The sequence below is a fragment of the Lissotriton helveticus genome, chromosome 5_1 (assembly GCF_964261635.1).
Source record: "Lissotriton helveticus chromosome 5_1, aLisHel1.1, whole genome shotgun sequence".
Classification (NCBI taxonomy): Eukaryota; Metazoa; Chordata; class Amphibia; order Caudata; family Salamandridae; genus Lissotriton; species Lissotriton helveticus.
In genome coordinates, this window is record NC_136065.1 from 1721286814 (window position 1) to 1721301167 (window position 14354).

Sequence of the window (14354 nt, forward strand, 5' to 3'; positions counted from 1 at the left end):
AGGGAGCTGTGTTACCACGTTTGCCTCAATACAGAATTTCACAGGAGGGTGAAGAAGCACACATACGAATTGTACATGATCTCATTCAAGTTGGGGTTGTTGAGGAAGTTCCATTTAATGTCTGCAATAGCCCGATTCTTCCGATTTTGAAAAAAGACACTGACACTATAGTTTACCGGTTCATTATAGACCTCAGAGAAGTGAACAAGATTGTAGTACCACAATACCCTGTGGTTTCTGATATTACGACATTTCTTACTTTGGTTCCTCCAACAGCAACCACGTTCTCTGTTATAGACTTGAAGAACGCTTTCTTTTCGATCCCTATTCATCCTGATAGCTGATACTTGTTCGGTTTCACTTTGAATAATCGATCGTACAGATTTTGCAGAGTTCCTCAAGGCTATACCGAGAGTCTGAGTATTTATAGTCAAGCATTGAAAAGACAACTTGACTCCTTTGTTTTGCACGAAGGTGTGGCTCTCATACAATATGTCGATGACATCTTGTTGGCAGCCGATACCCCTGAACAATGTGAAACGTGCACTCTGTCTTTGCTTTCTTTTCTTGCTTCACATCATCATAAAGTGTCGCGAAAGAAATTGCAATATTGTCCCTAAGGAGGGACGTGCATTGACATCAGATCGCATACAAGCAATTTTAGATACTCCAGTACCTTCTACACAGAAAGAAGTGCGTGCATTTTTTGGTCTTACTTCTTTTTGCAGACAATGGATTTTAGGGTTTTCGTACATTGTTAAGCCTTTGTTAGCACTTTTGATAAAAGACACTCCAATACCCCTTCCATGGACAGATGACTGTGAAACTTCTTTTCGACAGTTATGACAAGCTCTTTGTTCAGCACCAGTGTTAGGTACACCAGATTACACGAAGCCTTTTACACTCTACGTGCATGTGAAAGATGGATGCGCATTGTCAGTTTTAGTCCAGTTACATGGCGATAGGCAACGTCCCTATGCTTATTTTTCAGCAGTTCTTGATCCTGTTGCCCGGGCGTTGCCTGGGTGTTTTCGCTCAGTTGCGGCAATGGCTGTGTCAATACGGCAAAGTGAAGGAATAGTTTTGTCACATAAGATGTTAGTGTTGGTACCCCATGCGGTTGATGCCTTTTTAAATCAAACAAAGATGCAGCACTTAACTAGCACTCGTCTGACAGGATATGAACTGACATTGCTAGCTCCTCACATTACAATGAAGAGATGTGCAACCTTAAACCCAACTACTTTGTTGCTGTATCTGGCGACTCAGCCTCAGTCACAAGAAATACATGATTGTATATTCCTGACTGAGGAACAGACAAAGGGTCGCATTGATTTGCAAGATACACCCCTTCCAGATGTGGATGGTGAATTGTGGGTTGATGGGTCTTGTTTGAAATTGCCAGATGGCACAACCTCAGCCGCGTATGCAATCACCACGCTTGAGACATTAGTAGAGACAGCTCTCATACCACAGAAATCGCCTCAAGCAGCTGAATTGATAGCCTTGACATGAGCATGTGAGCTTAGTACTGATTTATGTGTGAATATTTACAGATAGCCGCTATGCTTTCGGACTGGCTCATGATTTTGGCCTGCTCTGGAAGGAAAGAGGTTTTCTAACACCTCACAGGATGCAAATAAAAAGAGACTTAGTATATAATCTTCTGACTGCATTGACACATCCGAAGAAAATAGCTATTGTGAAGTGTAGTGCACACAAGAAAGTGACAGATAAGGTTGGACAAGGTAATGCCTTTGCAGATCACGTGACACGTGAAACTGCGACGCAAAGAAGTACTACTTCTATGTATGTAATTTATTTATTTTATTTATTTATTTATGCATTTTTATATAGCGCGGACTTTACCCGAAGGTGTCAGAGCGCTTCACAATAGGAACAGAACTGATATATGAGAACATTACAAGTGAGCAAATTACAAACGCAAACGTCACATTAGATGAGGCAAAAGTGACAATCGTGAGCCAACAAAAATACAAGAGTTCAAGTTCAAGTTCAAGTTCAAGGATTTATATAGCGCACTACTCACCCAGAGGGTCTCAAGGCGCTTGGGGAGGGGTTCATTATTTATCAAATAGCCAGGTTTTAAGTTCTTTTCTGAAGGAGATGTGGTTCTGTGTAAGGCGGGGAGGGGTTCATTATTTATCAAATAGCCAGGTTTTAAGTTCTTTTCTGAAGGAGATGTGGTTCTGTGTAAGGTGGAGGTGAGTGGGGAGTGAGTTCCAGGTCTTGGCCGCCAAGTAGGAGAAGGATCTGCCTCCCATGGTGGATCTTTGGATACGCGGAACTGCGGCGAGGCCTTGATTGGAGGATCTTAGTTGGCGGGTGGGTGTGTAGAAGGATAGTCGAGTGTTGAGGCATTCTGGTCCTAGTTTGTAGAGGGCCTTGTGTGCGTGGGTGAGGAGACGGAATGTTATTCTCTTGTTGACGGGAAGCCAGTGGCGGTCTTTCAGGTGGCCGGTAATGTGATCTTGGCGAGGGATGTCCAAAATGAGTCTCGCTGATGCGTTTTGGATGCGTTGGAGTTTTTTCTGTAATTTGGCTGTCATTCCGGCGTAAAGGGTGTTTCCGTAGTCTAGTCGACTCGTAACCAGTGCGTGGGTGACAGTCTTTCTTGTTTCGGCGGGGATCCAAAGGAAGATTTTTTTGAGCATACGAAGTACGTTGAAGCAGGAGGATGAGACGGCGTTGACTTGTTTGGTCATCGAGAGTGAGGAGTCTAGGATGAAGCCAAGGTTACGTGCGTGGTCTGTGGGACTGGGTGCTGAGCCCAAATCCGCGGGCCACCAAGAGTCGTCCCAGGCAGAGGGGGATGATCCTAGGATGAGCACTTCCGTTTTGTCTGAGTTAAGTTTAAGGCGGCTGATTTTCATCCATACAGCTACTTCTTTCATGCCTTCGTGAAGATTGGTTGTGGCGGTGTTGGGGTCTTTGGTGAGGGAGAGGATCAGCTGGGTGTCGTCAGCGTAGGAAATGATGTTAAGGTTGTGTTGACGCGCGATGGAAGCGAGTGGACTCATGTAAACATTGAAGAGGGTGGGACTGAGTGAAGATCCTTGTGGTACACCGCAGATGACTTCCGTGGCTTCTGATTTGAATGGGGGAAGTCGGACTCTCTGAGTTCTTCCAGCTAGGAACGAGGTGATCCAGTCCAAGGCTTTTCCTTTTATGCCGATGTTGCTGAGGCGTTGTATGAGGGTGTTGTGACAGACAGTGTCGAAGGCGGCGGAGAGATCGAGAAGAATGATGGCCACTGTTTCTCCGTTGTCAAGTAGTGTTCGGATGTCGTCTGTAGCTGCGATGAGGGCGGTTTCGGTGCTGTGTTTGGCTTGAAATCCGGACTGTGAGGGGTTGAGGGAGTTGTTGGATTCGAGGAAAGCGGCGAGTTGTCTATTAACGGTTTTCTCAATAACTTTGGCCGGGAATGGGAGGGGGGATATGGGGCGGTAGTTTTTAAGTTCAGAGGGGTCTGCTGTGGGTTTCTTCAGGAGGGCGCTGACTTCGGCATGTTTCCAGCTTTCTGGGAAGGTAGCAGAGATGAAGGAGCAGTTGATGACATCACGGAGATGGGGTGCGACGATGGAGTCTGCTTTGTTGAAGATGTGGTGAGGACATGGGTCGGTTGGCGAGCCAGAATGGATGGAATTCATGAGGCGGATGGTGTCTTCAGTGGTGATTGGGCTCCAGGCGCTGGGGTTGTTAGAGGGCGCTTTAGGTTCTGAGGGGGGTGGAGAGGATTGTTCGTTGGAGCTGTTTTCGAAACTGTTATGTATGTCGGCAATTTTGTTGTAGAAGAAGGAGGATAACGAGTCGCAGAGGTCTTGGGAGGGAGTAATGTCGTTTGAGGTTGCGGTGGGGTTGGTGAATTCTTTGACGATGTTGAATAGTGCCTTGCTGTTATGGACGTTGTTGTCGAGTCGAGTCTTGAATGCTGATTTCTTGGTGGATCGAATCAGCTGGTGGTGTTTGCGGGTGGCTGTCTTGAAAGTGGTCATGTTGTCGGTGGTTGGGTTTTTTCTCCATGTTTTCTCGAGAGTACGGCATAGCTTTTTGGATTTCTTAAGGTCATCGTTGAACCAGGGGGCCTTTTTGCTGTCTTGTTTGGTGTGATTGTTTTTCAAGGGTGCTAATTTGCCGGCGCTGTGAGTGATCCATTGTTTGAATTTGATGGCAGCTTCGTTTGGGTCTGATGAGAGGGCGGGTGGGTTTTGGTTGAGCGATGAGAGGAGTTGATCGGTGGTGATTTTGTTCCATTTTCTTCGGGGGATAGGTTGTGGGGGGTTGTAGGTCGAGGTGGTTTTGTAGCTGAAGTGAACACAACTGTGGTCCGTCCAATGGAGAGCTGTGGTGCGATCGAAGGAGATGTGTTTGCTGGAGGTGAAGATTGGGTCGAGCGTGTGTCCGGCAATATGGGTGGGGGTGTCAACAAGTTGTTTGAGACCGAGATTGGCTAGGTTGTCAAGAAGGGTGGTGGTGTTGCAGTCATTTTTCTTTTCCAGGTGGAAGTTGAGGTTTCCTAGTAGCATGTAGTTTTCGGAGGCGAGGGCATGTGGGCTGATGAAGTCAGTGAAGTCTTCGCTGAATTGTTTACGGGTTCCTGGAGGCCTGTAGATGAGGGTGCCTCTGAGTGTGGTCCTAGGGTCGGTGTGGATCTGGAAGTGGAGGTGTTCGGCAGTTGTAGGGTTATCGTCGGAGCTGGTCGTGATTTTGATGGTGTTCTTATGGACGATGGCGATGCTTCCTCCTGTTTGGACGGTGCGGTCTTTTCGGATGATCTTGTAATTGTCCGGGATGGCTATGGCGATGTCGGGTGTTGAAGAAGCGTTCATCCATGTTTCAGTAAGGAAGGCGATGTCCGGTGATGTAGTGTTGAGTAGATCCCAGAGTTCAGTGGCGTGTCTGTGGATCGAGCGGGTGTTCAGCAGGAGGCATTTCAGGTAGCTAGAGTAGGAGCTGTGGTTGGTGGTAGTGGATGTGGCATGGATCTTGATGCTGGTAAATTTGCAGGAGTGGCAGGCGAAGGGTCCATGGGTGAGTCCTGGAGCAGCTACGCAACATAGAGGTGTGCGTCCAGGGTTAAGGGCTAGGAGGGTGGCGGCGTCATACGTAATGCTGGAGGGGAGCGCTTTGCGGGGGCCAGGGGGTCTGGCGCTGGTTGTGGTCCAGGCACGGACGGGCGTAGACGGGCTTACCTTTGGTGCACCTTCGCCGCGCATGGGGCGCGACCGCTGCGCGTGAACGCTGCGCGGAAAGGCATCTGTCATATATAGATAGTGGGGGGGGAGGGGCGAGGGAGGGTCAGCTGGGAGGCGGGAGCGGGGGTGGAGACTCGGGTAGGGAGCCACAACAACAACAGTGCAAATAAAATGGACGTAGGTCAGAAGCCAAACAAGATTGGGGCGCAATCGGGAACAACGCGGTGTAAGTGGCAGTGGAACCGGCACAACCAGGCAGCAATCAGCAATACACTCGGCGCAGCACTGCTCAAAATACTATCAAGGCGTTTTTTCAATTAAAGAGCTACTATCCAAAATGCGCATCAGAATTAATTAATTATTTGGTTCTCAAGCGCTACGATGTACTTGCGGTACTTCGTGCAGGCAGGCGAAGGCAGCAGACAGCAGTGTAGGAGTCTGGCAGAGCGGGGAGCAGCGTGAGGGAGCGACCGCTTCTGTAGAGTACAGGACGGTCACAGCGCTACAGTGGGGGGAGCGGGGCTAATGCTATCAGTGGGAGGGAGGGTCAGCTGGGAGGCGGGAGCGGGGGTGGAGACTCGGGTAGGGAGCCACAACAACAACAGTGCAAATAAAATGGACGTAGGTCAGAAGCCAAACAAGATTGGGGCGCAATCAGGAACAACGCGGTGTAAGTGGCAGTGGAACCGGCACAACCAGGCAGCAATCAGCAATACACTCGGCGCAGCACTGCTCAAAATACAATCAAGGCGTTTTTTCAATTAAAGAGCTACGATCCAAAATGCGCATCAGAATTAATTAATTATTTGGTTCTCAAGCGCTACGATGTACTTGCGGTACTTTGTGCAGGCAGGCGAAGGCAGCAGACAGCAGTGTAGGAGTCTGGCAGAGCGGGGAGCAGCGTGAGGGAGCGACCGCTTCTGTAGAGTACAGGACGGTCAAGAGGTAGCAAACGGTGCATTACAGGAGAAAAAGTGACATGTGTGCAGGTTACAAAAGCGTCAATAAATGGAGGACACTCAAACACAAAAACAAACATTACCTAGGCAATGGTGGCACTTGTGCAAGAATTGAAAGAAAACAAAATGTAAGAGGTAGCTAACGGAGTGATACAAGAGAAAAGTGACGTGTGCATGTTATAAACGAGTGCCAAACATAGGTCGAAGGATAATACTGCAATAAATGGCAGACTCTCACACCACAAGAACACACTGGGAAGGCACTTCCATAGTCCTGGAAAGAAGAATTTTCTATAATGGAAGGTCTTCCTTCAGGTAAAAGAGAGGGCGTGAATTAAGTTTGGAAGTGTCTTTGGAGGAGGAGAACTTTGAGGTCAGTTTTGAAGGCCTGGGAGGATTTGGTGGTCCGGAGCTGGGGCGGAAGTGAGTTCCAGATTCTCACGGCGCTGCCTGAAAAGGATTGGGCCATCGATCTTTCCTTCTTGAAAGTGGGTGGTTCAAGCAGTAGATTTTCTGCATTTCGTGATGGTCTAGAGCCTCCAGAGAGTTTCAGTTTAGTCGCCAGGTAGCGAGGAGAGGAGGAGTGCAAGGCTTTGTGGGTAATGCAGGCAGTCTTGTAGATAGATCTTGCCTCGATGGGAAGCCAGCGGAGGGTGGATAACATGGGTGTGATGTGGTCGCTTCTTTTGGCCCCATAAATAAAATGAGCTGCTGAATGGAGAACAGACTTGAGGGGGGACAGGTGGGATTTGGGGAGGCCAGTAAGAAGAGAATTGCAATAGTCCAGCCTGGAGAGGACCAGCGATTGGACCAAAGTTTTAAGGTCATTCTCCGGGAAGAAGCGACGAATCCCCCAAAGAAGGCGCATTTGGTATCGAGCAGACTTTGCAATTGAATTAATGTGGGAGAGTAGATTGAGTTTTGTGTCGAGGATGACACCAAGGGATTTTGCGCTGTCGACAATGATGGGTTTATTGTTCAATAGATTCATCTGGTCCATCCATGATTGAACCGGGGGAGGAGAAAGTGAGGAGGAGAGGAGGAGGAATTCAGTTTCGGAGGGATTTAGAATCAGTTGATGTATAGACATCCAGTTTTGAATGGAGTCCAAAATAGAGCTTAGAACGGAGAGATCATGAGAGGAGGCAACCTTGAGGTAGATTTGAGTGTCGTCTGCGTAGAGATGATAGTGTACCCCAGATTTACTTAGGAGATTTCCCAGTGGTTCCAAATAGAGATTGAACAATGTGGGTGCAAGTATAGAGCCTTGAGGAACACCTTGACCCATCGCCAAAGGAGATGAAAGACTGTCCACTATTTTGATCATTTGGGATTTATCAGAGAGGAAGGAAGCAAACCATTTGAGCACAGTGCCCTCCATGCCCATTCTCTGTTGAAGAGTGTTGAGGAGGGTGTTGTGATTGACAGTGTCAAAGGCTGCAGAAAGGTCAAGGAGAATTAGAAGACAAGACCCCCCCAAATCAAGTATCCGCAGCGCGTCATCAATCACTTGCAGCAGGGCTGTTTCAGTGCTGCAGTTTTGGATGAATCCGGACTGAAAATTGTCAAGAAGATCATTGTCCTTGATATGACGAGAGAGTTGTTTCGCAACACATCGTTCTGTGATATTCGCAAGAAAGGGTAGGTTAGTGATGGGGCGGAAGTTGTTGAGGTCATTTGCATCCGCAATGGGTTTTTTAAGCAGAGGGGTGACTGCCCAGGTTTGAAGGGAACAGGAAGGGAGCCTTGACAGAGGGAGAGGTTGACCAGAGTAGTCCAATAGGGAAGAGAATGGGTATAGAAGTCAATGGCACTAGGGATGGGGTCAAGAGAATGGTTGGAGGGCTTTGTTTCGAGGATTCACTTGAGGAGGACATCTTCAGAAATGGGGTCAAAGTTCTGCTAAATGGCTAGTGATTTGCGCTCCTCTGGAGGGGTAGGATGAGCAACCTGATCCACAAGTGATTTCACTTTTTTGTCAAAGAATACAGTGAAATCAGCAGCTTTCTTTGTAGAATCCTCCAACTTGGCGGTTGGGGGAGAGCAGTTAATATTCTTGATGAGATCGAAGTTTTTTGGGTCTATTTTTGGCTGAGTCAAGGAGAGTTCTGAAGTGTGATGCTTTCCCAGGGAAGATGTGCTTGTTGAACGAAGCATGGCCAAATTATTGGTGGAAGGTGCTTGCCTCCATTGTTTCTCCAGGACTCGTAGGTGCTTCCTTTCTTCATAGAGGGATTTGTTGAACCAAGGTGCTGAGGGAATGGGCCTTTTCTTTTAGCTTTGGAGAGGAGCGACATTATTGATTTCTACTGCAAGGACTGTTATGTTATGTTTATGTCTCTTTTATAGCGCACGGCTACCCCGAGGGGTGTCCCGGCGCTTTGGCAAAGAGAACTGAAAGAGGAGGACACAACACAGCTGATCGCAGAGGTTGACAGATGATCATACCGAAAAGAGCCAGGTTTTCAGCTCCTTTCTAAAGGAAAGGAGACTGTTTGCTTTCCTTAAGGAGACAGGTAGCTCATTCCAGCATCGCGAGGCCAAATATCGGAAGGAGCGCCCTCCGATCCGGGCGAGTTTGACAGGAGGAACCACGGCTTTGGCCAGCAAGGCCGACCGTAGAGTACTCCTCGGCACATAAAAGGCCAGGCGCTTCCCTATATACTGAGAGGCATTGGGAGGTGATATCGTCAACATCTAGATTCGGGTCTAGCCTTGGAAGTGACAGCAAAGCTGATTCACAGTGGGAAACAGTGTCAATGTTTTCAGTGTCACGGAACCAGGAGCTAGCCCTCTTAGGTTGGCCAAGAGTTACAGAGTGTGCTAGGTGAAGAGAGAATGGAATGAGGAGGTGGTCAGACAAGTCTACGTGAATAGGGGTAGTGATATAAAGCATGCCTGCTTTAGAAATAACAAGGTCCAGGATTGAGCCCTTAGAGTGTGTTGATTCTGTGCAGTGTTGGATAAGATGATTTTTAGAGAGGAAGGTGGCCGGCAGGTTCGCGGACGAGTCTTGCAGAGAGCCCCAGTGGAGATTGAAGTCACCCACGAAGGTCTGATTGTCACTTTGCGAGTATTGGTCGCTGATGAAGTCAGTGAGTTCCTCTATAAACAAAGGGCCGCTGCCAGGTGGGCGGTATATGACATGGAATTTGAGGGGTGAGCGGTGGTGTAGTTGAAGCTCAAGAGATAGACATTCAAAAGTTCGGAAGGCACTGATGGGAAAAGCCTTAAGTTGAAGGGAGTTTCTAAAGAGGACTGCAACACCTTCCCCAACTTTGATAGGTCTGTCATTCCTGAAGATAGAGTAGCCTGTGGGTAATAGGAGATCAAAAATAGAGTGAGAGGTATCATTGAACCAGGTCTCTGTTAGGAAGAACAGGTCAATATTGTGAAGGGTGATGGTATCAGAGATTTCGAGTTTGTGCTTTATTGCAGATCTGCAGTTGTGGATCAGACAGCGCAGCTCGGTCGAGACTGTTTTGGTGATGGGGGCACTTGGGCTAAGAAGGGTGATAGGGATATTGTGCCTAAACGGGGGTGCACGGGAGGGTTTAGGAGGAAGCTTGGTTCTGACGGAGGAGATGGTCGGAATGGTATAGATAGTTGGGTTACTCTGAGATGTAGGTTGAAGAAGGGTGGCGTTCATGGGCTTGTGTGAGTGAGCGATGTTTGCAGACGACAGGTTATGCTTTGCTATGATGGGGTGAGGGAGCGAGGTGCATCTCGTGGGAAGGTGAGAGTTTTCCAAAGGAGTTGAGGTGAATGGGAAAGTGGAAATCTTGGAGCTTAGAAGTGAAATGGAAGCTACAAGCTGGGAGATGGGGGTGATAAGAGAGCCTAGCTTATTTTCAAGAGAGAGTAGGGCAGAGCACGGAAGGTTGGGTGTCTCGATGGCAAAAGGATGGGGTGAAATAGGTGGTAGAGGGCAGGGAGAGGTGGGGGGCAGGAGGAGAGTTGGGGTATAGGGTTCATAGGTGGGGAAAGGTGGGGGTTGAGAGCGGGGGTTGGTGTATCGGATGTGAAGGGAGAGTTGTCTTTGTTGGCCTTGCACGAAGGAAAGGAATTGAGGACATATTTAGGAGGAGATAGGTGCGGATCAAGGCGGTGGGTTAAAAGGAGAGGGGAGGACTGTGAGGTGTCATAGGAGTGTAGGAGGTTTGGGAAGAAAAGAGGTGAGGTGGTTGGAGAGGTCCTGTTGGCTAGGAGGGATGGCTGTGAGGGAACCGGCATCTGGCAGAGTGAGGGGGGTTGGGAGAAGGGTAAGTTGAAGAAAGGAGATGGTTCAGCTGGGCCCGATGGAGGGAGATGGGAAGGGTTACCAGGGGGGAAGGGGGGCAAAACAGCATTGCTGGCGGAGAGGGGGGAAGGAGAGAGATGCAATGGGATTGTGAAGAAATCGGGGTAAGAAGCGAGGGGAGGAGGGGGTAGAGAAGAGGGGGAGAGGGAGGAATGAGGAGAGCATAAGGAAAACTAGCTGGGGGAGGAGGTTGGCGGAGGGGTGGACTAAAAAAGGGAGTAGCAGGTAGGAGTAGGGGAGAGGAGATGAGAATGGAGTACCGGGACGGTGCAGATTGGACGAGGAGCGTATTAGCTAGTGGTAAGGCTGATGTTGTAAAGGGGGGGCATACAGTGAAGTGGGAGGAAAGGGAGAGGAGGGCACAAGGGAGGGGGAGGGAAGAGGTCCGAACTGTGCCTGCCGAGGGTGCAGCCTATTGGAGTGTATGGGGATCAGGGGAGGAGAAAGGGAGTAGTGGGTGGAGCTAGAAGGAGAGTCAGGGGAAAATCTGGACACAGAGGAGGGGAGTAGGGAGGGGAAGAGGTGGTCAAAGAGAGAGAGACCGGTGTCTTTACCTTGAATCATGACAGTGCCGTTGTTATAGAGTGAGATGGTGAGGGAGCCGTTGAAGTACGCAGAGGGGGAAATCTTTAGTTGTTTCCCATGAGGGATAGATGAGGAGGAGGTGACATTAAGGACATTATAAAAACTGGTGGACCAAGAGGGGGTGTCGTGAGTGAAGAAAATGAAATCATGTTTGCGCCTCCCAAATTGACCATTGTAAACTTGATAAACAAAAAGGGAATCTGGGAAACATTCAATAGTGTTATGCTTCAATTGTTTTACTGAAGCTTTAGTCTGGCCGGGAGGATAAATGATTTTGTAGCAATTAATTCCAACCTTAGCTCGAGTGGTGGCCATGTTGGGAAAATGGGGAGAAGGAGTGCAGGGGGGATATGAGAGCGGTGTTACTGGGAAATCGGTGGTGAGGAGAAATAAAAGGACTAAAAGGGGGCACATATTCCAGACGTCGGGTGAAGAGATCTGAACTAATGTGCCGTCCGGGAAGAGAGGTGGGTGTTTGTTGGGCCCTTCATCAAGGTATATATACAGCCAACTGGCACAAGAAAATGTTTACAAGAGAAGGTTTACTTATGATAGGACCAACTGTCCCACTGTCAAAATCACCACAAAGCACAATTAGTCATAGTAAAACAAATCACAAACAAACACCCAGTGTCCACTGGTGATTACTGTACTTAGCATCAGCCTGTACAGAAGCACATTCGGCACCAACCGCATTGTACGCCCATAGTCTCAACAGACTACTATTGGACCCAATCTCCTGAGAATCACTAATATTAGGGGCACAGAGCATAGGGTGGAATAAAATCTGATTAACAAAATCAACATATGCACGACAGCCTCGTCATTATAAGGCCACCTTTAGAGGTGCTCAGAGCAAGGTGCGCAAATCATACAACAAGAAAAGCATTTCCTAGAACCAAAAAAACTTAAAACGGGCCTAGCTCTGTACAAACCTCGAAGACTCCCTGACCAGCTGACCATCTCAGAGAGGGACTCAAATGCCCAGAAGCCAAAATGTCAAGGGTGCTGCCAATGCAGCGAGAGTCCTAACTCAATCAGAAATGTCCCCACGTATGAAGTGTCTTAAACGGTGCAGCTGGCACTACTTGCTACGCAGCTGTAAAAGGCCTAAACGGTGGAGCTGGCACTACTTGCTGCGCAGCTGTAATAGGCCTAAACGGTGCAGCTGGCACTACTTGCTGCGCAGCTGTAAAAGGCCTAAACGGTGCAGCTGGCATTACTTGCTGTGCAGCTGTAAGAGGCATAAACGGTGCGGCTGGCACTACTTGCTGCACAGCTGTACAAGGCCTAAACGGTGCAGCAGACACTACTTGCTGCGCAGCTGTAAAAGGTCTAAGCATTGCAGCTGGCTCTACTTGTGCTTAGGGCAGCATTTTGTCACTGTAAATATAAGCCCTCAGTGGCTGAGCCTCGTAATTGCCCACACAAGATTACCAAAAGTTCAGTGTCACAGTTCTTAGAAATTATTCGATTTCCACAGGAGGACCTCTTCTGTCTCACTGGTTCATATGAAATCAGAAGCCTCAAAATGGCTGGGTAGGAAGAAGCAAGCAAAGGAAGAAAATGGCGCCTAAATTAGGCGACCCGATAGTGAAATGTGTCCAAGTGTATCATCATGAGCGTTGGCATGATGCTAGACAAGAGGTACTAGAGATACAGAAATCTGCTTCTGTGAAAGAACGTGAACAATGGTCTGAAGAAGGAGATTTGGATGATGAGGGTTGTTGGCGAAATAAGCAGATTGATAGGTGGAAGCTGACTATAGCATTTGTACAACCTATGGTTCAGATGGCACATGGGCTAGCACATGTTGGAGCTTCAGCAATAACGAGATTGCTTACGCAAGTTTGGGAGCATCCAGAAATTGTTAGCACAACTAAGAGAGTAGTACAGCCCTGTTTGATCTGTTTACAATATAATCCTGGAAAAGGGACGCGAGCTCCAGCTGGAGGATTTGCTACACCAACTGCACCCTTTGAAGTCTTGCAAATGGATTATATCCAACTTGAGGGTTGCATTAACCTGAAGTATGTCTTAGTGGTGGTTTGTGCCTTCAGTAAATTGATTGAGGCGTACCACATGAAGGACATTACTGCTATCACTGCTGCAAAGGTGTTGTTTTAGGAATTATTCCCGAGGTTTGGTGTTTGCTGTTGGGGAAGCTATCAAATATGTCCTGAATGGATTAGGGATTAAACAGAAGTTCCATGCAGTGTTCCATCCTCAATCAGCAGGATTGGTGGAAAGGTATAATGCTACTCTGAGGCTGAAAATAGCGAAAATTCAGGCTTCTACATCTTTGACTTGGCCAGATGCGTTGCCACTGGCATTGCTGTCTATTAGATAAGTACCACACTCTCGAACAAGTCTTACTCCCTATGAGGTTGTATTTGGGAGGCCGATGAACATTTGGGGAGTTCCAAAACAGAGTTCTGTATATGATGTACCTTGTGTCTTGATGAATGACTATTTGGCACAGTTAACTGACAGCTTGGTTTCTATTCATCAACAGGTTCGAGAAGCACTTCCCGACAGGTCTACCTGTGACGGCCATGCACTCCGACCTGGGGATTTTGTTATGATCAATGTATTTGAGAGGTCAATCACCTTGGAGCAGAGGTGGCGTGGACCAGAACAGGTGCTCCTAGCCATGAGAACAGCAGTTCAAGTCACAAACAGGAAAAACTGGGTGCATAGTACCCACTGCCGAAAGGTATTGTCGACCTTGGTGGAGCCTGCTGTGTTGACCGATCATCAAGAGATCCTGACTCCGGAGAAAGGCCACGCTGTATCACCTGCCGAATCTGCAGAGTTCTTCCCAGACAAGACGATCCCTGGAGCATCGCGATACAACTTGAGGCCAATAAAATAGTTTGCAGTTTTGAAAGAGAGAGGTTGAGCTACCGCCCTGGGTAGTGGAAACGGAATGCCGATATGACAAGGTGGGGGTGGGATCAGCCCTGCGTAGTATAGTGACACCCATCTGGATCTTCAATGAAGAAACAAATGTCTACCCACGGGAGAATTGCTCCTACGATTATTTATGTTTTCTTTTTGTTTTTTTTAGAAAAGTTGATTTTGTTGCTAAAATGAATAAACAAAAGATTATCGGTGTTATAGGAGTTTTTGCTATTTTGACAATCATAGTAGTGATCACCTGGTCTGTTGAAATGATGGCTCCTGCACGTGATTTTTTTGTTGTCACTACTCCAGCCTCAGAGGAGCACCAGCATTTCACTCTTCCGTATCATGAGCAGAAACACCGTCAATCTTAACTCAATAACACTTTTG